This window comes from Lepisosteus oculatus, chromosome 6 (genome assembly GCF_040954835.1).
Source record: "Lepisosteus oculatus isolate fLepOcu1 chromosome 6, fLepOcu1.hap2, whole genome shotgun sequence".
NCBI lineage: Eukaryota > Metazoa > Chordata > Actinopteri > Semionotiformes > Lepisosteidae > Lepisosteus > Lepisosteus oculatus.
In genome coordinates this window covers 21,699,631-21,711,256 of record NC_090701.1, presented here as the reverse complement: position 1 = coordinate 21,711,256, position 11,626 = coordinate 21,699,631, and the positions used below count along the sequence as shown (strand labels likewise).

Sequence of the window (11,626 nt, the reverse complement as noted above, 5' to 3'; positions counted from 1 at the left end):
TTCCCATACACCATTTCTAGGTGAGGTAGGTACAAGGAGGGCATGTCTCCTCGCTGTGACAGTTATGAAACACTAATGGAAGAACAAAAAAGAACAGTCATATCTTTTTAAAGTACATCTGAAACAATCTTAGACCCAACTGATGAAGGACAGTTACATGGACACAGTTAAGGTTCTATTATGTAACAGCACAATACAGTTCAAACTTAAAATACCTACAGGCTCTTATACAAAGTAAGAGGTGCTGGATATTACAAGTCTTCACATAAGAAAATGAATAAACTCCAGAATCATCAACCACCAGAAATACCCATCTGGTGATCTGACTGGGCCCTGCTGGCCTGAAGTCACTCTTCTGAACATGGACTATCGCTATGCCATGAGCTGTCAAGGAACAGGATGCCTGAAGTATGGTGTTTGTTTCAATCTTCCTAATTAAGTTAAATTAACCTTTAATTCGTTTTGTTTTGTTTCAAACAGAAAGGCTAGAAATTCAACAGCATGCTCCAGCAGAACAGATTTCTATATATATATTAATTATATGCCTAATATTTAAAAGTTAGCACCTATCTGTTTAGGGAAATTTTTAAATCCCAACTTAAGTGTTCTAGGGAACATTGAACTGTATGGTTACCTATTTAAACACAAACCAGAGAAGACGGCACAAGTACTTATTCACTGTTCGCATAATCACGTAACTTCCTCTGGGTTGCAACAAGTCATTAGCTTAACTACTAATAACTTCTGATATAGTGCCATGATACCATCGTAATACAATCTCAATAGTACAAAGCATAAAGCATGTTTTAGTTAAGTAAAAAACAATGCTGTCACGGACGTCCGAAGGGACTAACCGTGGGGAGCAGGAGAGCAGAAAAAGACCCATATGCGTAGCGGCGAGACGGGAAAAAGGCCCGGGCTCATTAGTGCAAAGAGTTCAGGAATGCCGTATAGAAACCTATGCCCTCAGGGAGCGGACATGGGGCGCCCTGGTGCTAGGCGGGTCTCAGGACATCCTAACGTCAATGCTGAGCGAGGACAGAGTGCAAGACCCGGAAATATATAGCCCAAGGAAGAGAGGGACAGGAAGGACAGCAGACCGGAAACTAGGGACAGGACAGAGAAGGAGCGCCCTCTGGCTGCAGAGGGCGTGACAAATGCAAAAGCATCAGTATATCTTTGAATTTGGTAGATCATTAAAATACCTCAGTAATCTTAGTATTCTTGCTTTGCAAACATTCAATACACTCAACTCTACCTAAGGTTGGAAAAAAAGATGCGCTTAAATCTATTATAAAATAATTACAATATAAATATAACCATTAGGGAAAGTATAAAATTGGTTCAGATGGTATTGCGCTACTCAAAAGGCTAAACGGAGAGGGATATGTTGTAAGTAAATTTCTGATAATATGCTTGTACTATAAACATTTGTTAATGTTTTCTTAATTGTATCTGCTTTGGAACAACTGTAATTCACTGGTCATGCCAATAAACCTTTTTGAACTTGAGTCTTGGAATGATAAATGTTGTTTGAGGTATTTACCTAGCTGTGGATAAGCATAGTAAAAAATATGATCAAAAAGGATCTTCTAGTAATATACTCTGGTTAATTAACTTCTTGGCAAACCACCTGACCCTTCAAGAGCTATAGAGTGTAGCATAAAAGACAGGAAAGAGACAGCAAGGAGGAAACAGAAAGAAGACAGGGAAATTGAGGGCACAGGGAGGAAGAGGAACACTATCACTCTCCTCTTTCTCTAAGCTTGTGGCATGCATTCTTTCTAGGTAATCTCAACCTTATTATTCAGACCTTACTCCCCCTTTTATGTAGCAAATCTGCCATATTGTAGGATCCTCAGACAGATTCCCATTCACTTTAAGGCATCTACTGTATGTTGTAGAAAGGGTGCTTTAGGGTTATATTTTTCATTTAGGGCACAGGGTTCTTCTCTTGTTGGCCTGTTAAGGTGCCTGTTGCAGTGTTTCAGGTAACAGGGGGAGGATTCCAGGAGAATAGGCCTCTGAAGCACCTAGTTTTGCATGTTGTATAATGTTTTCTGTTGTCTGGTTGTGTTATCTTATTGTTACTATACATATTTGTTTGACATCAGTTTTGACTTGATTTATTGCTCTTCCAGCAGAGCTATAGTAGAGAGTATAAAAACCTCACAGGCCCGAATTGTTTTCTTACCCCTCAACTTTATTTCCCATTCCTACATAGTAACAATATAATATAGAAATAATGAATAAGATTGATTGGTCTTACCTGGATGATCACATTCATGCTTTCTGGTGCAAAGGTTTTTGCATTCAGGTGGTTTTGTACCACAGGAGATTGGTGGGTAGATTACCGTTTCTCCACAATAGCATGTCAGTTCATCAAAGCCTGAGAGTGAAATAACATTTTTCTTAGAGATGGCACAGAAGCAGGGGTTGATTTTGAGCACACCACAGGCCCCCAACCCATTAGAGAGGCACTGAACTGAATGAGTAGGACAGCATGTCATTCAAGAAGCTCAAGGATTTGCCATATCTGATGGCTTAATTTACATTCTGCACATAAAAACAAGAAGTTTTAGCAAGATCAAGTTCCTTGGATTGCATCTGTCACAAGTCATTTCATTTCAAAGCATTATTTAAGGTAATAAGAGTTGTGTTTTGGCTAACCTCAATATGGTGTGCACAGAAATTGGTGCATTGAAGGTATCTTTGGTAAACAGTTGCCATATTTCAATACAACCTAAAACTGTAATTTTCTTCATTGAAGTCATCACTGTTTAGCAAAGTAAAATTTCACCTGAAATTTTACTCTGCTAAACAAAAAGTGGTAACCTGTCATTATGGTTAAACATAACGCAGAGAAAACACACAACAAATCACACAAAAAAAAACTTGAGCACAACATAAGAGTAGTGCATGCATGGACTGGGATGCACTTAGCATCAAAATGCCCCCAGGATCAGTGTCGAGGGAAAATAGATATCAGAAATACTACTAGATTTTATTCATATATTTCAGGGATCGTCTATGTTGTAGTGAAATGTCAGTGCTTCAGGAATTTTTCAGCACATTGTTTTTATGTTTTATTCAAAACTTCGCTGGGGGGAACTGCATTGGTAGAGGAAGCTTAGTGTATGCTCACTATTTACCGTTACAATTTCGAATTGTGAAAATACAGTAAGCTTCCTCCACCAATCATATCACTACACCTGTCTCTTGATTCATCTCGGGGCACAGCAGTAGAGAAATGTTGATACCTGTATCGGGAAATACGTGTCTTTGCGGTCCCGGTTTTGCACTGTGCCACTGTTTAAGCTTGGCAACTGGACAGCAGAGAAGAGGGCCGAGTACTTACTGGTTTGCCAGCAGGGCTGGCAGTTTCCCCGGTGGCAAGGCTCCTGGCACCGGTGCAGACCACAGTTCAGTTTATACCCACAGATCAGAGAGCACTTGTGCTCCCTGTCCTGTCAGGGGAAAACAATGGTGTTAGAGGTGTTTAGCAAAACTTAACCACTGATCCCCCAATCTTGTCAATGTCAGGAAGAAAAAATAAAATAAAAACAACCTTAATTCCATTCCCATAAAAGACGTCACAGAAAAAACGGTCTCTTAATTATTCCAATTGTATTTTCAAGTGCTTATATCAAATAATGAAGCTACAGTTAATTGTAAACACAATGTAGTTTATGTCATCACAGCTTCACAAGCTTCATAAGGTAAAAAGTAACTTCATAAGGTTGTACAGCTGCTTAGGTGGTGTCAAAACAATAACCTGGACTTGAACAGAAAGAAAACGAAAGAGCTAATAGTGGACTTTCGGAGACACAGGCCACACACTCACAGCCCACTCAGTATTGATGGAACGGAAGTGGAAACAGTCACCAGCTTTAGGTTTTTGGGAATTCACATCTCTAAAGATCTAACCTGGACTGTGAACACTGACTCTATCATGAAGAAGGCACAGCAGCGCCTTCATTTCTTGAGGTGCCTCAAGCGATGGGGGATGCCAATACATGTGTTGGTGAACTTCTACCGCTGCACTATCGAGAGCGTCCTCACCAACGGGATCACCGTGTGGTATGGCAACACCTCTTCGCGAGAAAGAAAGGCACTGCAGAGAATGGTCAATATGGCCCAGAAGATCATCGGCTGCGGTCTCACCGAGATTAAACAGCTCTATGAGGACCGCTGCCGTGGTAGAATTCTGGCCATCACAGAGGACAGTCACCACCCAGGGCATGAGCTCTTCACCCCACTGCCCTCAGGCAAGAGATATAAGAGCATATGGACACTTACCACTAGATTCTTCAATAGCTTCTATCCACAAGCAGTGAGACTGGCGAACACATTTAGCCATCCCCCTCGGACCACACCCACACCATCACCATCTACCTCATTGTAATGTATTTATTGTACGTCTCCAGTCATTGTTTACACGTCTGTATTGTTTACATTCAAACTGCCTGCATGTTTACTTGCACATTGTCTATTGTTTGTACATTGTCTTGATGCACTGTTTGCACTTTGTTTTGTTTTTTTACACTTGTTTTACAATCGAGAGACTTTCTGTAAGTAAGAATTCCATTGTACCAGTACCGGTTACATATGGCAATAAAGTTCAAGTTCAAGTTCAAGTTCAAGTAGAGGAGAGCTGTCTCAACAAAACCAAAAAGCTTATTACCACTAGGACCTTATGTCTATGTCTTTTATGACTAAAAAGGAACTATTACTGTCAAGAAAACCAAAGATGTACAGATGGACAATGAGCAGTGATAGTTGGCTGCATTGTTCAGAGTTTGGCTATTCAAGATTTTCTGTGAAAGGCAGATGTAACGATGGTGTCTTAGATGGTGATGATTAACTATCTTTGAAAAGAAGAGGGGGAAGCCTGCGTATTTTAGCACTCCCTTTTCCCAGTGCTTCCAAGTTTCTACAACACAACCATTTTTATCAAACACTGGCAATAACACAGGTTTCTCATTTATTACAAACTCTCAGATCTCTATCTGAGCTAAAAACAGAAGAGGTTACACATTGTACCTTAGCACACAATGTAATCAGTAAATCTGCAGGGCAGTTAATTGAAAGCATTCCAATAAGAGTACAGCGCGTACGTTGAGGAGATTATCTCTGTGTTTTATGTTCATTGCAGTTCAAGATCTGGGATTTAAAACATGACATTGCAATGATACAATCATGCTTTCACACTCACCATACAGCAAAGTTCATTACAATTGTGTCGGCCACAAGAACGCTTTTTGTTGCACCGCTTCTCACAAACTCACCTGCAATGAGAGATGAGTGGTGTCTGGGTAATCACTTACAGTAATGTAAAGCAATCAGAAGACCTTCAAAATACAGAAAAACGATTCAACCACCTTCCTATTCTAATAAAGCTGCTTATTTCTAAGGGTTGCAGCAATACAAATACACTCTTCTAAGCACAAGGCACACTTAGATAGGAAGCCAGCCCATCACAAGACACATACACAGAGGTACAATCTATACGCACCAGTTAAAGGGAACTGTGATCCCACTTTCTCAGACTGGTTATTAAATCTCCTTAAAAACAATACATTTATTGATGTTATAGAACAATTTAACAAAATTCAAATTAAGTACAAAAGTGTGAGCTTTGTGAAAGTCACGAACACACATAGGAGTTCCTACAAATTGCGACGTGATGCAACCCTTCCTGCTCACTAGTCACCGAAATGACTAATGTGATGTACGAGCAAATAAGTACAGTAGCAGATATTTCACTGCAGTAATCTTCCAACGTGATCCGCATGCAGAGTTAACAAGAAAGTAGTATTTGTTCACAAAACCTTCACAAAGCTGAGATCAATATTTCTATTGGATTAAAAGAGATTTACTCACAAGAGTAAGTGCTTCTTTACAATGTAATAAGGCCACATCATGTCACCGAACTTTTGTTGCCTTGTTCAGAATCACAGAACATGGTGCTGTAAATACTTGGAAATCTCGTCAATTTATGATGTAATTTGTAGGTTTTATAAGTTACTGTGTACATCTTACTTTTAATGTGGTTTGAAATGCACTCATCAATGCTCTTTCTAACCCCAAAATATAAAAAAATAGCATTGCAGTTCCCCATTAATCTAGGCTATGCCTTTGGAAGGTGGGAAACTGAAGAAGCAAGTGAGGACTTATACAAACACATGGAGACGTCCAGGCTCCACACATAGAGACCCAGGCTAGAATCAAATCCAGTAACCAAGAACTGAGAAGCAGCGGAGATAAATACCACACCACTGTGTCACTTAGAAAACATGATATCTATATTATAGTATTTAATAGTTAAACATGTTAAAGGCTCCACAGAGTGAAGAGATAAAGCACCTCTTTTGTGTTTGATTTCATTATAACCAAAGTTCTTATCCTGCTCGTATGAGAAACTGATACTCATTTTGACAAAAAAATCTAATGGATGATTAAGTCTACTCTATGATAGTTGCAGAAGACAGAGAACTAAGCAACATGACTTAGAGAGAGATGCAGGTACTACTGTGACTGCACAGGCCAGTCGATGATAAGTGATGTTCATTGAAGAATGACTCAGAGGTATCACTGACTGGTAAGGATTTATAAAGTTAAAACAGATAATATATTAGGTGATTAGTTTTCTTCTTCAATTCTTCATAATTTCTTAAATTCTTAAAGTGTTATTATACTTAAATACATCTTATACTGATGCTGTTTGTTTTGAGGGTGATGGTTAATTTTAATGGATGAATATCTGCTTATTTTAAGCTCCAAAATAAATTAGATATATAAAGTAACAAAATCAATGCAAGAGCCCTAGCTTACTAAATATTTTACAAAGCAGTGAATTATCATTTCATAATCATTCATTTCATAACATGCAAAGAACTACCATTTTGATCCATGTATCACAGGGCTCATTATTTGAACAAAAAAGCAGACAACATAATTATGTAGATCTCCAGGGCTAAAAAAAATGCTGAGATCTGAGCCAGAATTCCATGTACAGTATGTTTCCAAGGCTGTCATAACAAGGTCGTTCACATTTTCAGGTGAAACAAGTTTCCATCTTTTAGTGCGTAAATGAGATTGACACCACCTCCACCTCTTTAGCATTTCTTCAGCCACAACCTGAAGAAATGATTCTCACAAACACGTGTACACATTGACACATATATTTAATAATATTAAAAGTGCCCCTTTGTCCCCCATACTCAAAAAAGCAGAAATAAAATCATCAATTGTCAGCTATACATCATAAAGACTTGTAAATCAAAACACCTAATATTTTCTTTATCCACTGGACAAAAGCTTACCTTCACTTTCGATGGTGGAGCATGGAACTTCCTGGAGATTAAAGGAAACTGTGTTACTGAATATCTGTACTTTACAGCTGGTGAAGCAAGCACAGAGTTCTTCATGGACATACATCCTAGTAACATTCTTCAGCCATTTAATCCCACATAATTATACATAAAAACTATTTTTACTTTTTGGAGCTTCCAAAATATATTAAAAGAAACTTGCCACTTATAACTACAATAGGTTCATTATGTTATTATCAGCAAAAATAATGTTACAGTTTTAGGTGACTGAGAAGTGTCTCTCAGATTTCAGATAAAGTTTGTGACACTTAAAGATAAAGTTTTTCAACACTTCTCACTTCAAAGCAGAAATGATGTTTGCTGAGGTCTAGGGGGTCCCTTGAGCAGAAACAATTTTAAAGTGTACCTTAGTATACCTAAGTAAGTTGTGGTGTAATGACTGTCAATGAGGAGTACAGAAACACAATAAAAGACCATATGAATGAACAAGAAGAGGAGGGAAGGATAGAAAGCAGGGAAGAAGGAGAGGAGAGACAAGAGTCCACAGTTGTTGGCACCAGGCGAGAGCCCCCACTTCATGATCATCCAAACAAAACCTGACTAGAGCTACAGTAAATATTTGAACCTTGTTAGAGAAAGCTTGCTATTCTGTGTTTTTAGAGAACTTGGGCTTCCTGGGTAAAAGGTACCGGAGTAAGAAATGTCATTGCTGCGTAGGGTACATTTTTATGGATAGGGATATAGGCTCCCATTTATTTTGTGGCAATCCGGGGTGGAGAAAGAGACATTTAACTGTAGGTTGCTTTGTATTTAGTTAGAAGGCAGATTATTTCTTATTATTTCATGTGTAGGCTTTAAGGGTCTCATGCTTAGTACTAGTAGCAGTCTGGGGTTTTCTGGATGACCAGAATGTTAGGCCTCTGAAATGCCTGGTTTGTAAATATTGTACATAGAGTAACTTGTGTGTTGTATGTTTTGGTGTGTGTAGTGTAGTTTGTCTCCTCACTTTGATAAATATTTGTTTAACTAAGTGTGCCTGGATTATTGCTCTTCTCAACAAACCTCTGGCAGAGAAATAATTCACGTGCCTCCTACTATACCAACCGCCCGGGTAAATTCTGGTGAAATCACTTACAAGTTGGGGTTTATGAAGAATTTTTTCACTTATTGACTAAACCGCTCAGACAATCTCTTTTCACCATTTTAGTAACCCCCCCTCCCCCATTTGTAACAATAACATATAATAAAAATAATCTTTTATAGCCAATGCACTAACAGTTTACTAGACAGAGATCACATCAACATAATGCCTTTAACTTTTGTCATCAACAGTGTTCATTTACAGAGGCTCTACTGATCTATAAAAGTTAATAGTACATGTGGGCACCTTTAGAAGTAACACAAGCACTGAGGTGCAGATGCTGTCTTGTGGGATTCTGTCCCATTGTGTTTGGAACCCCTAAACAACCATTTGACTTATACAAACAGGATGAGGATGCTGTCATGTTGGGAAGACTCTGGAAGTGAAACAAGCCAGGGCACAGGACTATATCAATGTACAGGAGCCCTGTAAAGTGAAGCTACCGTCAATAATTACAAGTTGTGTTCTGTAGATATCCGACAGTCCTGTCCAGACCACCACACTTTGACCTGCCCATCAATTGGTATGTACAATTTATGTGTTGTTCTGCTGACGTGCATGAGCGCGGTCTAAACAAAAACTTAATATAATGCTGAAGAGGACTTGGTTCCACTGCTTGCAAGCAAACGTGAGATGTTGCTCCAGTATATGAATGGCATAAAGGTGCTGTTCTCTTGACAAACAAGGCACATTGCTTTGCTTTTTCTTTCACCAGATTTGACATTCAAGAAGTCCAATAACTGTCACCGTTGTCCAATCAACTCTCATTGAAGATGTAAATGAGGGCTTATATAACAGTCAAAGTCACTCAAGTATGAAGGTTAGTCATGAATGTACAATTAATCATGGCACACACAATGAAATCAATATGTAAAATATGAATACATTATTCTTCTTAAGGTATTCAAGCATAAAGGGAGCAATAGGTTTCTTCTGATGTTCAATGTACAAAAAAATGCTAAACTTACTACTGTATCTTTAGCCCTGAAGCTAACATAAACTAACTTGAGGAAACTGTTTCAGATAAAGAAGATAGAAACAAATCCTAAGTTTCATAAAATTTTAGTGTTATTATTCTACAATTGTTGAGAGGATCTGAAGGAATATTCTTAAATTTTGCAAAAAGAAATTTATCTGTAAGAAATCTTTTTATTTTAATATGGGGCATTATTTTCAGGGAGAGCCTTGTAGTTTATACTTGTCTTGGATGTGTTCACTTTGGTTTTAAAGCCACGTCTGCATTTGATGATGGAAGTCAGAGAACAAGGACCACAGCTATCTTCATGGCAAAGTTTTTCACAGAAATGAATGGAATATACAATCCAGATGAAGAGAAAAGGACAGTGGTTTAAAGCTGAAGCAAGGATAAAGTATTAAACAGGCCATTACTGTACTTCCATACTCAGATAAAACATAAGGAAAATAGGTGGACTGCATTCTCCACATAAAAACGATCAGATATTTTCTTATCAAGAGAAATACTGTATTCCAAATATTGTATTGCACGAACTACGAATTTATGCATCCGAGACAAAACTTCAGTTTGAATAGTACAGCATCAGGAAGTGAAAACTTAAATTATTTAAACTGTTTCTTCAAAGTCAAACTAAAGGCAATCAATGTTTTTGGTTTCGTTTTGCTCAGCTTCAAGACCATTTCAGTTCTCTTCCACCACACGAGAGCGAATCGGGAAGACTAACCCGATATCAAGACTGGACCGGCGGGGAGAGAGCTGATCCGGACGAGCCGCGAGAGCGCTCACTTGCAGAGCCGCAGGGCAGTGGCCTGCCACAGGTCTTCCCGCAAGAAGGGATTGCGTCTGTGCAGCTCCTGCACTTGGAGTAGCCCAGCTCCATCAACTTAAGCAGCGGAGTCTGCCCGCAAGGACAGGTCCGTACAGCCTGGGGGAGACGGGGGCACAGGAAGGCCCATACTGTATGTTTTCATACCCCTGCTGGTATGATGATTGAGCTGTAGCAGTGAGTCAAGCTGATTGGCAGCCCAGGTGGGGATGAAAGAAAAGCCATTAGAATCCATTACCAAAAGCATATCCAGGACTGCCTCAAACCTTCCGAGTGCTAGAAGTGCCTTTGCCTGTTTGGAGTTTGCATGTACTGTATTACCTGCGTTGGTGTGGGTTTTCTCTTGGTACTCCCTTCTCCTCCAGTCCCCCCTAATATATGCTAACAGAGTGAAGGGACTACACCCCCTCCTAGCAGTTGTCCCTTCAATAGTCCAGACAATCCTTTATTGTTGAAGAATTCTCACAGACCTCCCACAATTCTCTGCGTAGCTGGAATGTCGCCACACCCGGTTTCTGGGAGAGGAGTGGGGCTGGTGGGTATCCTGGGATGGACGCAGGATGAACTCTTGGGGACAGTAAGACTCTACGGTCTACAGTAAATCTACGAACAGTAAGAAATGTGCCTGTGGAGAGAGAGGTAATACTGGTTATTAGGTCATTCTCTACCACTGAAATCAGGGGATTCTTAACTCTTATTGTCGTTTTACCTCTTATTTCTGTTAAGAATCCCTGAACTGTGTTCCAGGCTCATCCAAAAGGGCAGAGAAACATTATGTGTTACTTGACAAATGTGGCTGATACGATTAATAATGTGACAATAATGAAAGTATTTTTAGTGACTTCACATGTATAAAAGAGAAAAAGATTTTTCCATGCATTTGGTATTTTCTTAAGGATGATAAAAAGGATAAAATGATAAAAAGCTTTGCATGTTTTAGTGCAAGTATGTACAGTACATTCTAAACAGCATATACTGTGCATGCATAAAATGGTGTGTGTATTTTATATATTTGAAATATACCATATAATTATATAATAGGTACTATTAAAAGCATAATGTGAAAAACAACTGTACATAGAGTGTGTGCATACATATTGACTGTGATCTTGGAGACGTGCAACTGCGATGCTAATGACGAAGTGTGGCGTTCAGATGAAGGCTACCTGTCTGACAAGGCCTCCCTGCCCATGAGAGAGGTGAGATTAGGAGACACCCGAGACATGCCAATGGAGATGGCCTTCCACACAATTGGAAAACTGTTCTGCACTGGACAAAGTAAGGTCATAAAGCAAATATGTTCTGGGAAGGTCTTAACTTCTGATATGTCTTATATTCATTTAGACCTA

At 39.1% G+C, this 11,626-nt stretch overlaps 1 long non-coding RNA gene across 1 annotated transcript; it reads right to left on the bottom strand.

The window, feature by feature from the left end:
- Positions 1 to 18: 18 nt before the first annotated feature.
- LOC138239405 (uncharacterized) lies at positions 19 to 3,462 on the bottom strand. The gene is made up of 3 exons (XR_011189878.1): positions 3,359 to 3,462; positions 2,270 to 2,389; positions 19 to 72 (listed from the first exon to the last, which is right to left on the bottom strand). It is a non-coding gene; the product is annotated as an uncharacterized lncRNA (long non-coding RNA).
- Positions 3,463 to 11,626: the final 8,164 nt, after the last annotated feature.